The sequence below is a fragment of the Ursus americanus genome, chromosome 1 (genome assembly GCF_024610735.1).
Source record: "Ursus americanus isolate L20-20 chromosome 1, mUrsAme1.1.p, whole genome shotgun sequence".
Taxonomy (NCBI): Eukaryota; Metazoa; Chordata; class Mammalia; order Carnivora; family Ursidae; genus Ursus; species Ursus americanus.
Genome location: NC_142127.1, coordinates 79,057,558 through 79,078,277, shown reverse-complemented (window position 1 = coordinate 79,078,277; position 20,720 = coordinate 79,057,558). Strand labels below are relative to the sequence as shown.

At 40.9% G+C, this 20,720-nt stretch overlaps 1 protein-coding gene and 1 pseudogene across 4 annotated transcripts in view; one reads left to right on the top strand and one right to left on the bottom strand.

Annotated features, from left to right (window-relative positions):
* The first annotated feature begins 9,885 nt into the window (after positions 1-9,885).
* Positions 9,886-20,720, top strand: part of CMKLR2 (chemerin chemokine-like receptor 2) — a 45,711-nt gene continuing 34,876 nt past the window's right edge. Inside the window, exons 1-2 of one of the 4 annotated variants that reach the window (XR_006781229.2) lie at positions 9,886-10,080; positions 13,792-13,870. The gene's annotated coding sequence lies outside the window, so the exon portion shown is untranslated. The remainder of the gene's footprint in view (positions 10,081-13,791; positions 13,871-20,720) is intronic. The other 3 variants (XM_087862866.1, XR_006781228.2, XM_045806579.2) reach the window with 3 other exon arrangements.
* Positions 19,982-20,278, bottom strand: LOC123798239 (large ribosomal subunit protein eL42-like; annotated as a pseudogene).

Below are 20,720 nucleotides of genomic sequence, written 5' to 3'. Positions count from 1 at the left end.
GACTCCTTGCTGAGCACAGAGCCCACCAGACAGCCGGCAGCCGTAGAGCTCCAATTCACAACCCTGAGATTATGACCTGAGCCGAAATATAGATTGGACGCTCAGCCTGAGCCACCCAGGCGCCCCAACGTTCTGCTTCTTTCATTGAAAAAAGTTAATTAGTTTGGCAGTTACTTTGAATGAGTGGGTGGAAGGTATTGTAGCATGACATTGACTAAGAGCAATAAAGCTGAAACAAAGCAGCTGATACCTCATTTCATGGATAGTTTCAGTCCAAGCATAACAAGCATCTTCAAAGACTATGGTAAAAAATAATGGCCTGGGCCCCTTTCTGACTCCTCCAGGAACTCCACCTGGACCTCCGCCTCTCCCAGCAAATCAGGTTGTCCCTGGCAGGACCTGCTCATATCGTTCTTTCTATGCACATTGCTGCTGAGATTGGTTCCCTCACCCCTTACCCTGCCTTTCTTCATGCTGGTTACTTAGCCTGAGGTCCCTTCTCCGTCTAACCTGTCCACTGAAGTGCCTTTTAAAAAAAAATCTTTTTAGAGTAATTTCTTCGCCCTACGTGGGGCTTGAATTCATGACCCCAAGATCAAGGGTCGCATACCCCACCAACTAAGCCAGCCAGGTGCCCCTTTTTGAAATGTCTTTTAAAAATTCAATTCCTTAATGGGTATAGAGTTGCACATTTGGAAGATTTAAAAGTTCTTTTCCACCACTGGGTATTTAGCAAAAAAGAAAATGAAAAGACAAATTTGAAAAGATATAGGTACCCCTATGTTTATAGCGACATTATTTACAATAGCCAAGATATAGGAGCAACCCAAATGTCCATCAATAGATGCATGGATAAAGAAGATGTGAGATATATATATATATATATATATAATTCAACAAAATTTCACACACACTGGAATATTACTCAGCCATAAAACAGAATGAGATCTCACCGTTTGTGACAACATGGATGGAACCTAAGGTTGTGATGCCAAGTGAATTAAGTTGGACAGAGAAAGACAATTACCATTTGATTTCACTTACATGTGGAATCTAAAAAACACAACAAATGTACAAACAAACAAAAAAAGCAGAAACAGACCCATAAATACGGAGAACAAACTGGTGGTTGCCAGAGAGGATGGGGGTGAGAAGATGGGGAAAAAGGAGTGAAGGGGAGTGGGAGATAGAGGCTTCCAGTTATAGAATGAAGAAGTCACAGGGATGAAAGGCACTGCATAGGGAATATAGGCAGGGGCACTGCCACAGTGTCCCGTGGTGACAGACGGGAGCAACACCTGAGCTGAGCAGAGCATAGTGCATAGACTTGTTGAATCACTGTGTTGTACACCTGAAACTAGAGGAACACTATGTGTCAGCTACACGTCAGTAAAAAAAAAAAAAAAAAAAAGTGGAAAAAGTTTTGAAGATCTTTCTCATGACAGTGTGAATCCTGAGCTATTAAATTGTGTGTTTTAAAATGCTAAATCTGGTAAGTTTTATGTCACGTGTTTCTTTAACCACAATTTTAAAAAAAGAAAAAAGTGTTAAAAAATCAGTACAGGGGCGCCTGGGTGGCGCAGTCGTTAAGCGTCTGCCTTCGGCTCAGGGCGTGATCCCGGCGTTATGGGATCGAGCCCCGCATCAGGCTCCTCCTCTATGAGCCTGCTTCTTCCTCTCCCACTCCCCCTGCTTGTGTTCCCTCTCTCGCTGACTGTCTCTATCTCTGTCAAAAAAATAAATAAAATCTTTAAAAAAAAAAATCAGTACAAAGAGCTCCAACAACAGAATAAGCCCGGTGATTCTGAACACATCTTGCTGAGTCCATGAGGTTAGTGACATTTATGCCACTTTGGCCTTAGGATTATTTTGACCCGAAGACAATTAAGAAACAGCAGACCCAGAAGGAATTCTGCCGAAAAGCAGGGCGTAAATGAACTTCCCACTTATAAAGGTGTCTCCCCTCCGTGGACCAGGAAGAGGAGACTGCCTGTTATCACTAGTGATGGCCCTGACTTGAGTCTGCATCACCAACCTTACTGTCTTAGTCCATTCCGGCTGCTGTAAGAAAATACCACGGATTGGGTCGTGTATAAATGATGTAAATTTATTTCTCACACTTCTGGAGGCTGGGGTGTCCAAAGAAGATGCCAGCATAGTTGTGTTCTGGTGAGGGCGCTCTTCCTGGGTCACAGCGGCACTTTCTGCCTGTGTCTTCACGTGGTGGCAGAGCGAGAGGGCGCTCTGGAGCTCTTTTATAAGAGCACGGATCCCATTCAGGAGGGCTCCACCTCATCACCCAAACACCTCTCAAAGTCCCCCCCCTCCTAGTACTGTCACTTCTGGGGGTTAGGACTTAACACGTGAATCTTGGCAGGGACACAAACATTCATACCATAGCACTTACTAAACAACCCTTATCTACTATATATTTCCTAGTCATCTTCCCCCAAATTTATCACCCGTAGAAGCCCACCTCCCCCTCTTCTTTAGTCCATCACTTCTTCTCAATGTAACATCCTTTGTTAAAATGGTATATTAGTTCCCGGGCCTAACTGCTTCTTTTTTTAAATTTTTTTTAAGGTTTTATTTATTTATTTTAGAGAGAGAGTGCAGAGGAAGACGGAGAGAGAAACCCAAGCAGACTCCACGCCGGGTGTAGAGTCCAGCTTGGGGCTCCATCCCACAGCCCTGAGGTTGTAACTTGAGCTGAAATCAAGAGTCGGATGCTTAACCAACTGAGCCACTGGGGCACCCCTGTTTCTTTTTATATCTAACTAACAGTTGGTAGATCCCTTGGTTGCAGTCTGATATAATAATATCTTATGCAAATAATTGTCCAGTGACAGGGCTCAGGACTTGCTACTCTAAATATGGCACCTTGCCATACTGAATATTTTAATCATGAAGGGATTTGAGAAAGAGCGCGTGCAGAAAGAGCCTTCTGACCTTCTCCTGAAGCTGTCCTCAAACCCTCGGGTGCTAGGTGCCCTCCCTGCTACACCTGAGGAAAAGAGCAGCCTTACACCCACGACTCCAGGAGGAATTTGAACACACAGGCCTGGCTGTTTCCCCAGTCTATACACCTAGCTCATACCCTTCTTTGTCCTACCACATTTTTTCACAACTTTTCGTTCTCCACCAGAGAACGAACTGGCATAAAACACTCTTCAGGTCTTCATTTCCTTGTGAAGACTCCCATGCCATGTAAAACTGATATTAACTAAATTTGTATGTCCTTCTCTTGTTAATGTGTCTTTTCTTACAGTGGGGCCCCACTTAAAAGGTTAGGAGAAAAAGATACTTTTCCTCTCCTACAGCAGCAATTAATAATTGAATTTTAATGAAACAAATCTGTCTACAGAAGATACAATTAAATTCCGTCATTGCTGTAATGCTTCTACTTCTTGAATCAGTCTTTCAAATATTGTTTTAAAACAATTTTGCTAATGTTTTATTTATTCTTTTTAAGATCTTATTTTTAAGTGATCTCTACACCCAATGTGGGGCTCAAACTCACAACCCCAACATCAAGAGTCGCATGCTCCACTGACTTAGCCAGGTAGACGGCCCTTAAAACAATTTTTAAAAATGATTATCAAGGGGCGCCTGGGTGGCTCAGTTGGTTAAACATCTGCCTACAGCTCTGGTCATGATCTCAGGGGTCCTGGAATGGAGCCCCCAGTCAGGCTCCCTGCTCAGTGGTGAGTCTGCTCCTCCCTCTGCCCCCCACCCTGCTCTTGCTCTCTCTTCTGCTCTCTATCTCTTTCAAATAAATAAATAAAATCTTTTTTAAAAATGATTTTCAACTTTAAAAATACTCTCCAAATTCAGTAAAAAAAGAAAAGTTTGTGGACTAAAATTTACATTTGCCAAATAAAAAACAGCAGACCTTGCAGCTCTCCTTTTGTCTTACTGGTCCACATTTTAAATAGAACGACGAACTCTAAGTGGTACGGTGGAATGAAGAGACCGAAATGATTTAAGTTCAGTTTCTTCATTTTTACCATGTGCTATCGCTGTGTGTTTCAAATCTATAGTTGAAATATAAGCATTTGTAGTATCACCGTGGGGAAACACGACCTACCAATGATTTAAAAGCATTACCAACTTAATCTCAAAAGAAAGCAGCACTGAGTGCACTCATGGCACTGGGGCATCTCTACAGTAGGGAGTTTTTTCAATCAACTTCCATGCAAACTACATTGTCTATTAAAAAATAAGTAACAAAAATTAAAATGAGAATAAGTAGTTAAGTTTCGTGTAAAACACCTTGTCAAATAAAATGTATGTGTACATATATGGAATTCTATAATATATACATATATATATAATTAAAACTCGTAGTTTTCCAAGCAACTGTTTAGACCTTAAGCCAACAAAGGATTTTTTTGAGGGAGGAGTATTTCATCACTGACCTTGTTTAGAATTGCTGGCACATGGTGATCACACAAAAAAAGCAGAAGGGCTTTAATTGGTTTTATTATTGTTTTTAAATTCCCTGCAGACAGTGCCCTCCCTTATCAGCTGCACCTGGGCAGATGGCGCCCCAATGCACCTCCTTTGGCATGCCGCTCTTCCACAGTTAAGCTGGTTAAAGTTGGTTTTGTTAATGTCATCATATTTTATAATGCATTCAGGTTTTACTAGGGAAAGGCAGAGGATTCTTTTTTTTTTTTATTAAAAAAAAAAAAAAAACCGAAAATTCCTCATGTAATAAAAATGACCACCCAGTGACTCCTCTCTCTGTGCGCTCAGTTTTCCTAAATTGAAGAACTTCAACAGGAAAAGAATTAGAAAGGAGCACAAGGGTTGAAAGGGCAAATTCCTGGAGGGTCAGATGGGCTATTGTCCATGAGTCAAGGAGGGCAGGGGAGAGAGGGACGGAACTGGCAGCAACGCTCTGCCCCAAGTGAGCCAATGGTTCTGGGAGCAGCCGCTCTCGGCCTCCTGCCACTGTATCCTTTTGGGACGCAGGCCCATTGTTACCCGGATCTGTCCATTTTTTCATGAGGAAATGATAATCAGGAGGGCTGTGTAAGATCTCCTGATTTTTAAATGATGGAAATTAATTCAAACTCTAGAAAACACCGTGCAGTGCAAACAAAACACGTCTCCAGCTGCAGTACGCCCCTAGGCTACCAATTTCCTAATGAAAAATGCAAATAGTGATTGAACCAGTTACAGAAGTCGAGAAAATATGCTTTATTCTCTGACCCTTTTCCTTTCCCAAAATGTGACATTTTAGAAAAATACAGATGTACTTACATCATACCCATAATCAGCAGTTTAACGAGCAAAGTAGCATAATTAGAGTAGATAGTTGGGAGTAGCCTGAACTCCCAGAGCAGTCCTTTCTCTTGAATGAGGACCAAGGATGGTGTCACCCAGATGCCTGTTGACTAAGTGATATACAGCAGATTTATTTAACCACTGGCAAACCACATTTCTTTTTCCAGGGCAATAAGTTAAAAGGTTATTTACTTCCCTTGGTTACAAAAAGAGGAAATGCTTCTTCCAAGAATTAGGGGAGCTGCGACCAGTTCTGGCAGAGAAACTATTAGCCATAAAGATGACTGAGAACACAGAGCCCTGCCTCGGCCTACTTGCCTCCCTGCAGCTAGCTGCAGGGCACAGGTACCCCCGGAGAGGGGTTTGCTCTGCCTTCCAAAAGCTTTCAGGCCCTGAACATCTGAGATTTGTAGTTAAGAAAACCAGTCTAAATCCTTCTGATGAGATCTCATTTGATGTGGCATTTGCCATATTAAAAGAGAAGAATCTCTAATTCATTCAAATTAGAGATAACAATAGAAGCAGTTCCCCACATTTCCGCAGGTAATTAGAGCTTTGTGTATTTTAATTAAAAAGATGTATAGCTAAATCCTCTAACAGACTTCCTGAGCATCCTCAAGGCTCTGTTCCTGCAGGGGCCATACAGAATTAAAAGCAAGAATTTGGAGAAGGCCTTTGTCCTCAATGGCCTTTCAGAATTGTCCGCTTTAAGTGGGTCCGGGCTGGTTAGCCTGGCTCCTCCGTGCGCCCTCCCAGAGCCACCGGGTCTGCGCCTGGGAGTCCGTTTCAGTGTCTAGGAAAAGCTTTGCATGGTTCCAGCCACACTGTTCAACCCAATAAAGGCCCCAGAGTTTAATCTCTGACCCTGAAGAGACAGGCCTAAGAAGGGCACTTACACAAAGCGACCGTCGTCTCCCTGTACAACAAGAGGGGGGAAAAAATGAAAAGAAGTGAAGTTTTCCCATTGTTCCCATATCAGCTTCTTGAGTAAGAAAATTATCTCTTTTCCAGTGTTCTAGGCTGAATTCTTCTTTTTCTTTTTTCTTTTAAATAAGTGACAACAAAAAGATTAGAAATGATCATTAACAAAAATCAGTGTGACCGGACTGTATTTTCCCAAATACCTATTTCTAAAAGTTCTATCATCAGGAGTATTCAGGTGTTTGGGGCAAGTAGTCTATTTTAACGACAAACAAGAGAGGAAAAGAATAATGATCTTGATCATATCAAAAGAGGGGAGACCAAGCTGCTGACCCCAATTTTTTTTTCTGGTGGGGATGGGTGGGAAGAGGGGACGATGATCTTAAAATTGCCCAATCCATTTTACCTAGTAGAGCATCACCAGATTAATACAAAGCTTTTCTTCTCTTTTTAAAAATTTTTAAGAAGATTTTACTTATTTATCTGAGAGAGAGTGAGTGAGAGCGAGCGAGCACGAGCTGGGAGAAGCAGCAGCAGTGGGAGAGGGAGAAGCAGACTCTCCTTCCAACAGGGAGCCTGACCCATGGCTCCTGGGATCATGACCTGAGTGGAAGGCAGACCCTCAACCAACTGAGCTACCCAGGTGCCCAGAAAAGCTTTTAGAGAGAGCCATATTGTTACCCAAAACAATATGATAGAAGCACTGTCTCCTCTGGGCCCAGTTGGTCCTACAAAGCTGCTTACACACAGGACCCCTTGAAATCCTAACCCCAACAGTCCTCAGAGAATTTGCAATGATTTGAAAAGTGGTGGAACTGTCCTGAAAGCCTCTAATTTGGCAGAAGTCATTCTGCCCCTTCTTCCCCTTCACTCAATTCTGGAAACATCTCTTCTCATAGAGAGACAGTCTAATGGTTAAGTCTCTCTCTCTCTCTCTCTCTTAATTAAGTAGGCTCCAGACCCAACATGGGGCTTGAACTCATGACCTTGACATCAAGAGTCACATACTTTACCGACTGAACCAGCCAGCTGCCACTCTACTGGTGAAGTCTCTCGAGAGCATGGTGTTTGGAGTCAGAATGCCCAGGACTGAACAACTATGCAGCTTACCGTAGAGGCTCTCTTGACCCGTCTCCAATGAACTGACTCACCCGCTTAACCAAAACACCCAGTAGCCTGGCCGATGTCCAGTGCACCAATGCATGCTCAGGGTGGCACGTAAGTTCTCTCTACTACATCTGAGCATTTCAGCTTCAACTAGTTTTGAACAACAGATCAACTATAAGGGGTGTTCAAGGGGAGCTCTTCAAATGCACAGCAAACTATAGGGAGATTTTGCCTACTGTTCCCGAGTTTTGGGGACCAATTTCAAAGATAAGTAAGCATATGTTTCAATTCTGTTGTTTTGGGTGCTAACTAAATCATTAAAATAAAAATGGTTACGCTGGGGAACCTGGCTGGCTCAGTCAGTGGAGTGTGCAACTCTTGATCTCGGTTGTGATTTGGAGCCCCATGTTGAGTACAGATTACCTAAAAACAAAATCGTTTTTTAAAAAAGATTTTATTTATTTATTTATTTATTTATTTATTTATTTATTTATTTATGAGAGAGAGAGAGTGGGGGAGAGAGATCGAGAGAGCACAAGCAGGGAGAGTGGCAGAGGGAGAGGGAGAAGCAGGCTCCCCACCCAGCAAGGAGCCCCATGTGGCTCCTTGACTCCAGCCGGAGGCAGATGCCTAACCGACTGAGCCACCCAGGCACCCAAAAATAAAATCTTTTAAAAAAATGTGCTCATACTTTCCGTGGTTTCAGTGTATAAACTGCGCTTGGTACACAGTAAATGCTTGCTGTCATTTCTCTTGTCTTCTTTCTCTTTCCCTTGCTACTCAATGCTTCCTGCTCTACCGCTAAAAAATAAAGTCAAAACTATGTAAAGTAACCAGAGCTTCGTGAAATTCTCCTCAAAATGTGTTTTGTGGATGAAATTGTGCTTTGATGTGGTTACAGAAGATTACATATGATTATTAACAAATACTAATATTGCTGATACAAAGGGGTAGGAACTGGTGACTAGCCAGGAGTCTTCAGCAGATCGCTCTGCTGCTACCACCTTCAAGACCATCTCTAGGCTCAGATCAGACTGAAAAGAAATATGCAAAGATTGTTAATTGTGGTTATTATCTGTGGAAATCAAGGGATAGGGGGCAAATGTGGGAGAGAGTACGTCCTTATGGGGCTGTGGGATATTTGTATTTTGAAAAGGCATGGGCACGCAACCCCCCAGGGTTATTCTGATATGCTCCCACCCCCCCCACCCCCACATGAGGATGACTGCATTAGATTTTCTAGACTTGGTCTTGTAGGGGAGGAAAAATAATTTTCCCTCTACCTTTCACTGTTCTTGGCTAAGACCCCCTCCTGTTCACCACCACCACCAACAAAAGATTAACAGGAGGAGAAAAAAACCCATTTTAATTACATACATGGGGGGGCCCCACTAGAATATGAGACTCAAAAGCCCAGAAGATGGAGGATTACGTACCATCCAGAACTAAGGAAAGAGATAAGGGTCTGGGGCTGAAAGCAGGGGAAGGCCATTCACCGGAAGGCAATTCACGGGAAGGTGAGAAGAGGAAATGTTTGGTAAACAAAGGTTGCCTTGCCGGGCAGATAAGTCTCAGGTGAAAAAGTCATCGCGGGTAATAGCTCCCTTCCTGATACAGGCCCCCTTTCTAATGTAAATTTCCTTTATAAATATCAATTTCCCTCACAAAATGGTAACTTCTATTCCGTTTTCAGAGCTTGTTCTGTGTCTGCAGTTTCTTAAAAATAATCAGCTCAAAATCATCGTTATGCCGAGGAGGCATGTTTTGGGGTGGCAGAGTAGGCTACCCCTTCGGTCAAATACAAGATCGTGTGCTTCTCTGGCGGCTCAGCTACCGATGTTCAATTAGCCAGCCTAACAATGTTTTATGACCTAATAATGTTCAGTTTCCAATATCACATGATAGAGCTGATGTGAGAGCTTACAAAAATCAAGTTAGCTCTGCAGAGAGAAGCTAACCACATCACGGCTTGCTTACCTTCAGCCTCCATGTTTCTCATCCTGGGAATTTCTGAATTCTGAGCCCTGCCTCAGATACACAGATGTGCTCACATCTGCCAGACCACAGAAGGAGATGAGGGATTAAAAAAAAAAAAAATCAATCCTTTCATTTCCTCAGATCCTAGAGAGTTGTCGCTCAACCTACCTGGCAAAGAAATGAAAACTAAAACACATAATTAACGTGTGATTACAATTCTCCACTCTCAGAAACACACTGAAACCCAGTAAGTGAAATCTCTCTCGTAATGAGCCCCAGAGTTTGCTGTGCAGTTGAAGAGCTCTCCTTTGACATTCTAAGGTTCTTTTCATTCCGTCCTTAGAAAGAAATTTAACTTGACTTTTCATAAGCAAAAGCCCACCAAACAAAGGAAGGATCGGTGCCCCCCCCATCTCTTTTCAGCCTGAGGCACCGCAGCCAATAGCGAGGATTGCCATTCAAAAAACAAACCTCAGTTATGCACACATACACGCTGAGCAAAAGAATTAATTTGTGCAGTATGTTCATTGCTTACTTTGCTCCTGGAATACATGATGAATTTTTATGGAGGGTGGTGGAGGAAGGGAAGAACCACATTCAAATGAAACCCAACATCACTCTCCCTGTACAGTGTCATTTCAAAAGCCAGATAAAAGCCAAATGAGGAGGCTGGGAAAGAGTGTCCAGCGTAGCCGTTCTGAAAACCACCCTCCATTTCATTCTGGAGCCGGGAGGTCACACCCAGGCATCAAAATAGCTTCTCTCCTCAAAGTAAATTAACTGGTAAGTGCTTTCTTGTTTGTTTTCCTCAGACTGACACATTTGCAGCTGACCTGATGAGGATTTTCTGCAGATGATTTATTTACAAAACAGTATTTTGACGAACTACCAGCTGGCAAAACAAGAAAAAAGACTCCTGATAGTTTAGGAAAAGCTCTGTGTGCAGATTCATATTTTTGGTCCTGTCAGAGTGTTTGGGGAAGGTCATACCCGAGCTTGCTACGGCTGCCGCTGCCGATTAAAACCTCAAACACGGAAAGAGAGAACAGGAGGATGTTGCTGGGGGGGGGAGAGGGGGGAGGGCACAAAGAACTTTCAGTAATTCCCTCGGCTTTTACCTAGGAAATTACAGCTCATAAATGTGGATTTTAAGTAGTTGTGACTCAGAAATAATCAAACATCATTTGTGGAAAGGCCACTTAGAGAAAACTAGTAGGAGGAAATGGTGCTCTCAAATGAAAATTGATTTTGCCCTCCTTAGATGACAAGGTAGGGGAAAAGTTCTAAATGGAGCTGTAATGTGGTTTGGTTGTTTTTTTCCCTCTCTTTTAAAGATGAATAGCTTGTGGTTCGTCAAAGCAAACGTTTCTTTGTTGTTGCTGCATTTTTGAAATCTCATAATCAATTGCTTGTGAGAATAATTGGTACCTGGGCCCCCCTAATGAAGGACAAATGGCTAAATGCAGGGAAGTCGCTGGAAGAAAAGGTTCAGCGAACTCGATTGTTCTTTTGGGAGGCAGATCACTGTGAGCACAATTGCTTTCTGCCTAATAGTTGATCCTTCCCTCCAAGTGAAAGCTAATGAAAACCGAATGAAAAGTTGATAACTTTCATCAGCAATTATTCTTTCCAATTGGCCGTTTCACTTAAAACAGAGTCTTTCGTCCAGCTTCCACAAACTTGTTGCTCAATGAATCCACCACTATTTTTTTGTTTATTGTGTGGGGGGAAGAAAAAAAAAAGGCCAAGGGACCTTTCTCTGGGTCTTCAATTCTAGTTCAATTAATTCCTCTTACTGAATGAATTCTCATCACATTTGCACATCTTCCAGACACGAAGTGCTAAATGCCCTTTAAGTTTTTTCATGGCCTTTATTTATGATTTTACCTGAGACTTTAGGCATTTAATTTATAACAGAATGTCACATATTTGCTGTGTTACTTTACTACTCATTGTCATCTTTCGGAGACGGATAGTTAAGTCAACATTCCCTTTTCGAAGGCCACAGCCGTCGGAGATAACCCATGGAAGTAATTTTGAAAGGAGAAAAGCTTTACGCTCAAAAATTTTTCTCCAAATTATTTATAATTTTTTAAAAATCAGAAGCAGTCAAATATTCAATGGTAGGAGTCTAGTTAAGGAACTTATATAGGCTCTCATTGAAATATTTTGCAGTCATCAGGAAATCATAATTTGGACGATTATGTTGCATCATGAATGGGTGCTTATAATATTAACAATGATTATAATTAGTAAAAAGTAAATGCAGTTGAGAAAACTGAAGAAAATATGAAAAATTGAAATAGTTGCATTAAGCCAAAAGTGAGTTTATGATGTATCGTTGGTGAGCTGATGGTATGTTAGGGAGAGAAAACTTTCCTTCTATCCTCTTAGGTTCAGTTCTGAAGATCTGCAAATTAAATGACTAATGACAGATTAATAAGAAAAAAATACCAAATTTAATCACATATTTTTATTACCATTCAGAGGGTAGTTCAGAGAAAAATGTGACTCAAAGAGATGGCTAGAATTTGGGGTTTATATACCATCTTAATAAAGGAAGGTGAAGAGAAAAAAGGACACTTATGGGAAAACAAACGACTTTTTAGAAAGATAAATGGGCCCTTAAAGGAATAGATGTGATTGTTGTCTCTTTGGGTGTGGTGTGAAGACTTCTCATCTCTGATGAGGAGTCAGTCTTCCCTGGTTGCTTTCCAGGAAGGGCTTTATGACAATTGAGTTATTTTGGGACCTCAAATACCTTCTGCTCAAAATAATTTTTATGCCACAGTGGTGTATGCTGGGACCCTTTATGTGATACATCTCTTCTTTTTTTCCTAAACTTTCTCTAATAGTCTGTTACTTTTATCATTTAAAAACTCTATCATATTGAAATTTCCTATTTTTTTCTTCAGTCTTCAATTTTCATAAAAACCACAAAAAGTTAAATCCTTTGATCTCATGGGGGTTCTTCAGTTCTAATTCCCCTGGTTTCTTTGGTGACATTAACTTTAGTAAAGGATTCTGCCTCACAAAACTTCTAATGAAAGTAGTGAAAGCCAAGAGTACAATAAAAACTGATAGTATAAAACTTAATAGGAAAAAACAAACTACTTAAACGAAGATTACTAACAGCATTCTGTCAAATCGGACAATGTCCAAATCTATGATTGCACAATATCTTTACACTTGCTATTTTGATTTTGCCTGTCACCCCAGAGCTGTAGTACCAACTCTGCTTTTAGCTTGTTTCACTGTTTGAGGCAGAACAAACTCTCCGGGCCTCAGTTTCCTTTTCTCCAAAATAAATCTGATGGGCTGGGTTTTCTTCCAGCACCACAATCCACCTCCTCCCCCTCCCTCTTTTTTTTTAAAGTAAGCTCGATGCCTAATATAGGGCTTGAACTCATGACTGTGAGATCAAGACCGAAGTTAAGATCAAGAGTCAGATGCTTAACCAACTGAATCACCCAGGTACCCTACCTCCCTCTCTTCTTAAATGTCTGGTTAAGTCATTGCTCAATGTGACATATATAATAGGTACCTAGCACAAACAGTAGGTACCTAATAAATATTAGTTGAGACAACTCTTTCATTCAGACTTTTTCATATCCTTCAATTATTATAGTATGTTTTGACTATTCCATTGATACTCAAATAAGATGAAGAATGCTCTTCATTGTTAAAGACAATAGTGTCAGTTGGAACAAAGTATACATGATTGAGGCACAAATGTTTTGTTAGAAATTATGCAGTTGTGCCTTCAGCTAAATTAATATATTGGTCAAATGATTAATTAGAGGGTGGAGGGCAGAGGTTAAATAGGGCCTAGCTTTGACTGTGGAAGAGTTTCTCTCTTGAAAGGAACTGACCCAGGGGAGAGCCAACCTTGTGATCTTGGCCACGTTGGCTCTTGTTCATTGTTAAAACAACAGTCAACTAGCCCATGTGAACTTGAGTGTATGCAATATTGCATATAGCAGCTCTCTTCAGGATGCATGCAAATAAAGACTTGGTTTGTGATAAAGGAATTCACCAAATCAAATAAATAAAGTGTGTTAGGACTTTCTGAATGGTTTAAATATTCTTTTGTTGTGTCTTACTCTATTTCACCACCATGTGAAAGATGGAAGATGGGGGGCACCTAGCTGGCTCAGGTGATAGAGCATGTGACTCTTTTTTTAATAATTTTTTTAAAAGATTTTATTTATTTATTTGAGAGAGAGAGTGCATGCGCGAGAGTGGTGGGGGGGGTCGCATGGCTCCATCTCATGACCCCAAGATCTTGATTTCAGGGGTGTAAGTCTGAGCCCCATGTTGAGTGTAGAGATTACTTGAAAAAAATAACTATAAAAATCTTAAAAAAACAAAAAGGTGGAGGTTGGAAATTTTGGTTGCTTATTTGGAAGTCCACTATTTTTCATTTTGTGGGGGAGAGAGAGGTTATTTGTTTATTATTAACTAAGAGAAGCTGCCTGTACATGTCCTATTCAGTCAAGCAGATACCCATGGAACCCTCAGCTCTGGTGGTAGAAGAAGACACAAGAATTTTAAAGGAAGATCCCTGCCCTGGGTAAGCTTCAAGTTGTGCTGCCTGGGGGACAAAATGCTTACCGGGCCTCAAACTCATGACCCTGAGGTCAAGAGTCACATGCTCTGCTGAGTCAGCTAAGTGCCCTAAACTAAAAAGGTTTAGAAGTGGGGCGCCTGGGTGGCTCAGTCAGTTAGGGGTCTGTCTTCCACTCAGGTCATGATCTCAGGGTCCTGGGATCCAGCCCCACATCAGACTACTTGTTCAGTGGGGAGTCTGCTTCTCCCCCTCCCTCTGCCCCTCTCCTCTGCTTGTACTCTCGTTCTCTCTCGCTCTCTCGCTTTCTCTCTCTCTCTCTCAAATAAATAAAATCTTTAAAAAAAATGTTTAGGACTGTGGAATGCCTATAGAAGATGGCGTTCACAAAAGGGAGGCGGGATATTAACAGGAGTATATAAATTAACGGTTCAGGGAGGAAGCGAGGCCGTGAGAGAGGTGGATATCCGTGTCCCATCATGAGTCAAAGTGAGATGAGTAGATTTGGACTGGACTGAGGAACTGATGGGGCAGACCCACCAGAAGTCCTCCTCAGCCTGAGACGCTGGCGGAAGAACTTGCTAGGAGGGAGGAGCACAGACCTTTGACCCTGGAGAGGAGAAGGGGTATGAGAGCAGCACGCTACTGAAAAGCAAAGAGCTCTTTCCACTAAAACGTCAGGGCATAGCAGCCCTATTTGGGATCTCCTCTAAGAAAAAAAAATCCAGGAAAGAGAATTCTCCATTCCACTACCCTCACTTCATTGGGAAGCTCCACCCAGCTTTGACAGGGCAAGCAGCCCGTGTCTCCAGACGCCCACCCCATGGAGTCGTGGCGCCCAGCAGGCACAAACTTGAACACCAACACCTGTAATTCACCTCCGGGAGGACCCGGAAATACTTTTTGGTGAACTCTTCTCACGTGTGATGTATTTATTGGGCAAACACAGTGCGTACTGCATCAGCCAATGGAGACACCCCAATGAATCCTGAATTAAATCTCAATTACTACCCCGTTTGTGCCCACTGTCAACTGGGGAAGTTTTCAGGTTACAGTAGAGATATATTTATATAACACTTGATGTTTTTCACTGCTATTTTCAGCAATACTGCTGACTACTGTCCTCTGGAATCCTCATCTAACTCAATTCTGCATTGAAGGTTCTCACTTAAGTCCTGAAAACCTGTATTACCAGTGTGGTTGAGCTGTGTGAAGTATTTCAGAATTTAACCAATCCGGTAATACAGCTGGGCTCAAAGTCAGACTAACCCAACTAGGACCAGGAAATTTCCAAGCCAACTTTGTTTTGAGTGTACTTTTTATCTTTTATTTTTTCACTTTTTATTTATTTAAGATTTTATTTTTTTAAGTCCTCTTCTGCACCCACTGTGGGGCTCGAACTCACACCTCTGAGATCAAGAGTCACTTGGTCTACCAACTGAGCCAGCCAGGAGCCCTTAGAGGGTACTTTTTTTTTTTTTTAAGATTTTGTTTATTTATTTGACAGAGAGAGAGAGCACACAAGCAGGGAGAGTGGAAGAGGTAGAAGCAGACTCCCCACTGAGCACGGAGTCCAATGCGGTACTCGATCCCAGGACCCTGAGATCCTGACCTGAGCCAAAGGCAGACGCTTAACCAACTGAGCCGCCCAGGCGTCCCTTGAGTGTACGTTTTAAACTGAAGACGAAAGTAGAGTAGGAAAGGTATTCAGGCCCATCAGTGCCTTAGGCAGACATTTTAGAATACCAAAACAGGAGGCCTTGTTGGTATTACTGTCAAAAAGGCAATCTCAGGATTACAAAGTTCCAACTAAGGTGAAGCCAAGAAAGTAATTCATTTCATAAAGTTTAACACATAAAGAATCCCGTGAGGAAACATCATAGTGCTCCCTCAGGAATCAGGCAGAAGCAAACAGGTTTCACTTGTGTTCAAAATGGCTTCCAGGGTTACTCTCTGAAGCTCTAATTTTGTATTTCTTTTTAATGCCCCCCCCCAAATGTTATTAAAGAACTGTCTATGGTCAACCAGTCAGTCGTCTAGTATAATAACTGAATCAGTTGGGTTTAATTCTGCCATTTCAAATGTTTTACATAATTGCATGTAATAGACCTCGCTATTCAACAAAAAGTGATCATTGCAAACACATGTAATGTAATCATTACAAAAGTGTTCGAGGAACACTAGGGGGTGTATCAGGGCTTGGGATAAAGGCAGAGTGGCTATGAAAAAAGGGAGGACTTCACGGAGAAGGATTTTGAAAGGAGGTATGCAACCTGGCAGCTTGGAAAAAAATTTAAGCCAAGTCTAATAAATGTTTGCGGTTGAATTTTCATTAAGACCAAACCGTCCCTAATGGAATGAAAAATAATTTGTATATAAATCTGTATCACTGGCGCTAGAACAAAGTGCGTATAGATATGACATCCTTAATTTTTCATAAAACTTCCTCTTTGGAAGTTTATAATGATAAACTTTGAATAGAAAAAAAATATGGTAATGGAGTATTCTGCTTAATTATATAGTTAAGAGTTGACAGTTCTTTTTTTAATTAGGTTATACCATATAAAATCCTATTATTTGACTTGACCATCTGACCTATCAAAATGGCAGTTTCTTATACTTTAACAGAAAACATGGAACTAATTTAATAAAAACAGTAAGATATATATATATATATAAATAATTACTTGTTTTATTATATAAATATGTGTTTGATTTGTGTATTTTATTTATATACATGATATAGTTAACTATATTTAACATACTATAGTTTTGATGACTAAGAAAGCACTTTCTCCTTCATTCACTAAACTTTTATTGAGCACCTATTATGTTTTCTGCACTGTGCTCTGTGCTCGACACATAGGACAAGCAAAGCATAGTCTTTGCCCTTGAGGCTCTCACAGTTTAGTAGGGAAGATAAACACATCCACAGATAATTACCACAGAGGTTGTGTACGAGGGTTAAGAAGGACGTCTCTGAAGTCAGACAGACCCAGAAGTCTTGTCTGAGTTTCAACACAACTGCTAAATAGCCAACTTCATTTTGCCTCATGGAAATAATAACAGTATCTCACAGGGTTGTTGTGAGAATTAAATGTGAAAATGCATGTAAAATTGCTTAGTATTGTATTGTACTCAACAAGTATGTGGGAAATGCAGGGTATTGCCATATAGTGTTAAATGCTATTAAATAATTAGGTGTGCCCGGGATTTGCATGTGGTTAGCTGAACTGGTTTTAATTAAGAGTAGTACATGATTAGACAACCATATGGTTAATAGTGAACTGGTTTGCTTTTGGTAAGATGTCAGAGGAAAATTTCCTCACCTTTCCCTGGAAGTAAGATCCATTGTCAACCAAAAGTCCTTGTCTAATTAACTGACTGAACAGATTTAACACATCCCTCAGGAGTGAGGCTCTTTCCTAAGTACTTGACATTCGTTTAACACCTTTAATAAAAAAGAGGAACTGAACACAGGAACTAACGAATTTGATGATAATCAAGAACTTAAACTCTCGCCTCAAACTCACCTTTGCCATCTCACATAAAAATTATTGTTAGTTATTGTCGGGATGCCACAGTCTTAAATGCCATCCATCAAAAGCCACTAAATCGTCTTCCTGCTAGTCAATAAATATTATTGAGCTCTACTATTTGCCAGGCACTGTGCTAGGATCTGAGGTTATAAAGGCAAGCAAAAACTACAGCCTGCTGGAGGAGAGACATTTATCAAATAAGTATTCAAATATATAACTAAAAATTATAGGTAAAGTAGAGAGCCGTGACCCTGATTGAGACTGAGGGACAGGCTCGTGGCAGTCAGAGAAAAGTTTATTTAGGGAAGTAACATCTGGGGGCTCAGTCGGTTAAGCAACCAAATTCTTGGTTTTGGCTCAGGTCGTGGTCTCAGGGTTGTGAGATTGAGCCCCACGTTAAGCTCTGAGCTCAGCAGGGAGTTGGCTTAGGATTCTCTCTTTCCCTCTCCCTCTGCCCCCCCCCCCTTGTGCACACACTCTCTCTCTCTGAAATAAATAAATAAATCTTAAAAATAAAAAAAAGTAACATCTGAAAACACTGCTTACCCTTGAGTGGAGCAGGTGATTTCCTTCCAAATTCCAAAACTAAATAAGGTATTTGTATATATAGTTACTTGTTTTATTGTTGTGTTATAAGGAAGTAAAAGCTTAGTCAAATCAATTATCTGGCTACATTATGAAAAATACTAAGCTGATATAAATTACTTACTCTTAGCCAATCAGATGACTTTCCTGTTCGATTGCCATTCTGTCCCACATAGGCTTTCATTCCATTACCCTATACAAAATAAAGGCCTTCACCTCTGGGGTGGTTTTCTCATTGTCGACACGCTCCCACAAAATGTGTACTTCATTACAGCCCTTCACATGCACTAACCAAGAAGATGGGGAAAATTTAGAAGACAGTAAAATGACTAAGTTCTTACCTTATCTGGGATGATATTTAATGTATAAACATGCCATTTCTCCATGGCTTGCCTTTTTTTTTTTTTTTTGAGAGATTAAATAAGGAAGGGAGAACGTCAGCACACACTTAAGATTGCTTATCTCATAGGAAGGATTGTAACATACCAACCACGATATAAAAGATTTCCTCAGAAAGGCATTGTGTCTCCCAGAACACAGTGGTGGTGGGGGTGGTGGCTGTAGAGAGTGTCTATCCACTTTAACTTTTTATTAAAATATTTACAGGGGCACCTGGGTGGCTCAGTCAGTTGAGCAACTGACTCTTGGTTTCTGCTCAGGTCATGATCTCCTGATTGTGGGATCGAGCCCCGCATCAGGCTCTGTGCTCAGGGCAGAGTCGGCTTCAGATTCTTTCTCCCTCTCCCTCTGCCCCTCCCTTGCTCTCTCACTCTCTCTCTCTCAAAAAAAAAAAAAAAAAAAAAAATTTACAAGAATCTTCACATCCTTGGCTGGCTCAGTTGGAAGAGCATGTGACTCTTGATCTCAGGGTCATGAGTTCGAGCCCCATGTTGGGTATGGAGATGAACTTAAATTAAAGTTAAAAAAAGAATATTCACATTCATTTATTTCAGCCTCAAATAAACAAAAGCTTGATTTTTTAAAAACTAGATCTATTTTTGCCATGTCCAACGGAATCTGCTCAAATCCACTGAGTATTCTTCAGTAATCTAAAGAAAAACAGTTTCTTCCATTTTACATTTTTCTCAAGCAATCGGTAAATAACTTACTCATCAAACTTGAGAGAATGCCCCAAAAGAATTTCTTCGGAAAAGCTGGTTTTCTTCTTGCAGAGCCACACAATCACTGTGTTTTCTAGCCAGTTGGATTACAGCTAGTCAGTGAGATCACAGCAAAAGCCCAGCTATGTTGTACCCGTTTTTATCACAAGAAATGAACTCATCTACACGAATCATTTGGTGCAAAATAAATAAATTCCTTTAGTAGAACATTATCACAGGATCAGAATGTCCTACTTTGGAAAGGAAGGAATGAACACAATGTAGCTTTACAGTAACAGCAGGAAACCATTATTTTGTTGCTCACAGTGGTGTGTTTCAGCCCATGTTTTCTTAGAATGAAACATAAATCCAAAATGTTAGCTAAACTAATCACGAATAATATCAGATGAGCTCTCTGAGCCAGTGATCATTACATTAGCTGGAAGCCTACGAATTTATTACCTTTCAACAGTCATGTTATGTGAATTATTTCATAATATGCCCTAATAAATAGATTAATTAAAGATAATAATAATAGCTCACATGGGATGCCTGGGTGGCTCAGTTGGTTAAGCAGCTGCCTTCTGCTCAGGTCGTGATCCCAGGGTCCTGGGATCGAGTCCTGCATCGGGCTCCTTACTCAGTGGGGAGCCTCCTTCTCCCTTTGCCTGCCTCTAACCCTGCTTGTGCCCTCTCTCACTGTCTCTCTTTCTGACAAATAAATAAATAAAATCTTTAAAAAATAATAATAATAATAACAGTTCACAATTCTTGAGCTCCTCCTGTAAGCCAGGCGCTGTGAGACACATATGTATCTTGCGTAGTTTTTTTAAGTGAAACATAACCTCAAGATTATATTGTCTTTGTAATAAAATAAAATATGACACTTAGAACTAGATTATTTGGCCCTTTCTCTTCTTACCAAAGTGCTTGCTTCTCTTAATAGCCAGCATTCTCCTAGATCTGCAGTTGGGATCAACACATTCAAGCCTCAGCACAATCTTCTTTATAATTTTAGCCTTTTTCCAGAAAATCCGTCCGCCCACGATAGCCACTCTGCTTCCTGTCATAACGCCGCTTTCCCTGGGCATACAGAGAATCCTTGCCCTTCTTGTAATGTGTCACTTTGTGGGGTTGGTGTTTGCCACACTGCTTACAGAAAGTCTGGCGGTTTTAGGAATGGTCACCATGTTTGTAAGAGTGCTATCTGGGTGGTATCTGGTATAATTCTTACAACAATCCAACAATGGTTTACTCATGGGCTTTCTCCCCAGATCACAGATAGAGAAACTGAAGTTGATTGTAATTAAAATGATGTGATATCCTGGACACTGTCTTTGATTTGCCATTATAGGAGAGGGAAAAAAAAAACTATCTTTTCCTCCTCCTTTTCTAAATTCTCATCTGGGGCCCCTCTAACAAAGGACGGAGTATCAAGAGAAAAGCATACAGATTTTTTAATGTAAATTTTACATGACATGGGAGCCTTCATAAGGAAATGACCCAAGGAAACAGTTAAACCTGAGTTTTTTTTTTTTTTTTAAAGATTTTATTTATTTATTTGACAGAGAGAGAGACAGCCAGCGAGAGAGGGAACACAAGCAGGGGGAGTGGGAGAGGAAGAAGCAGGCT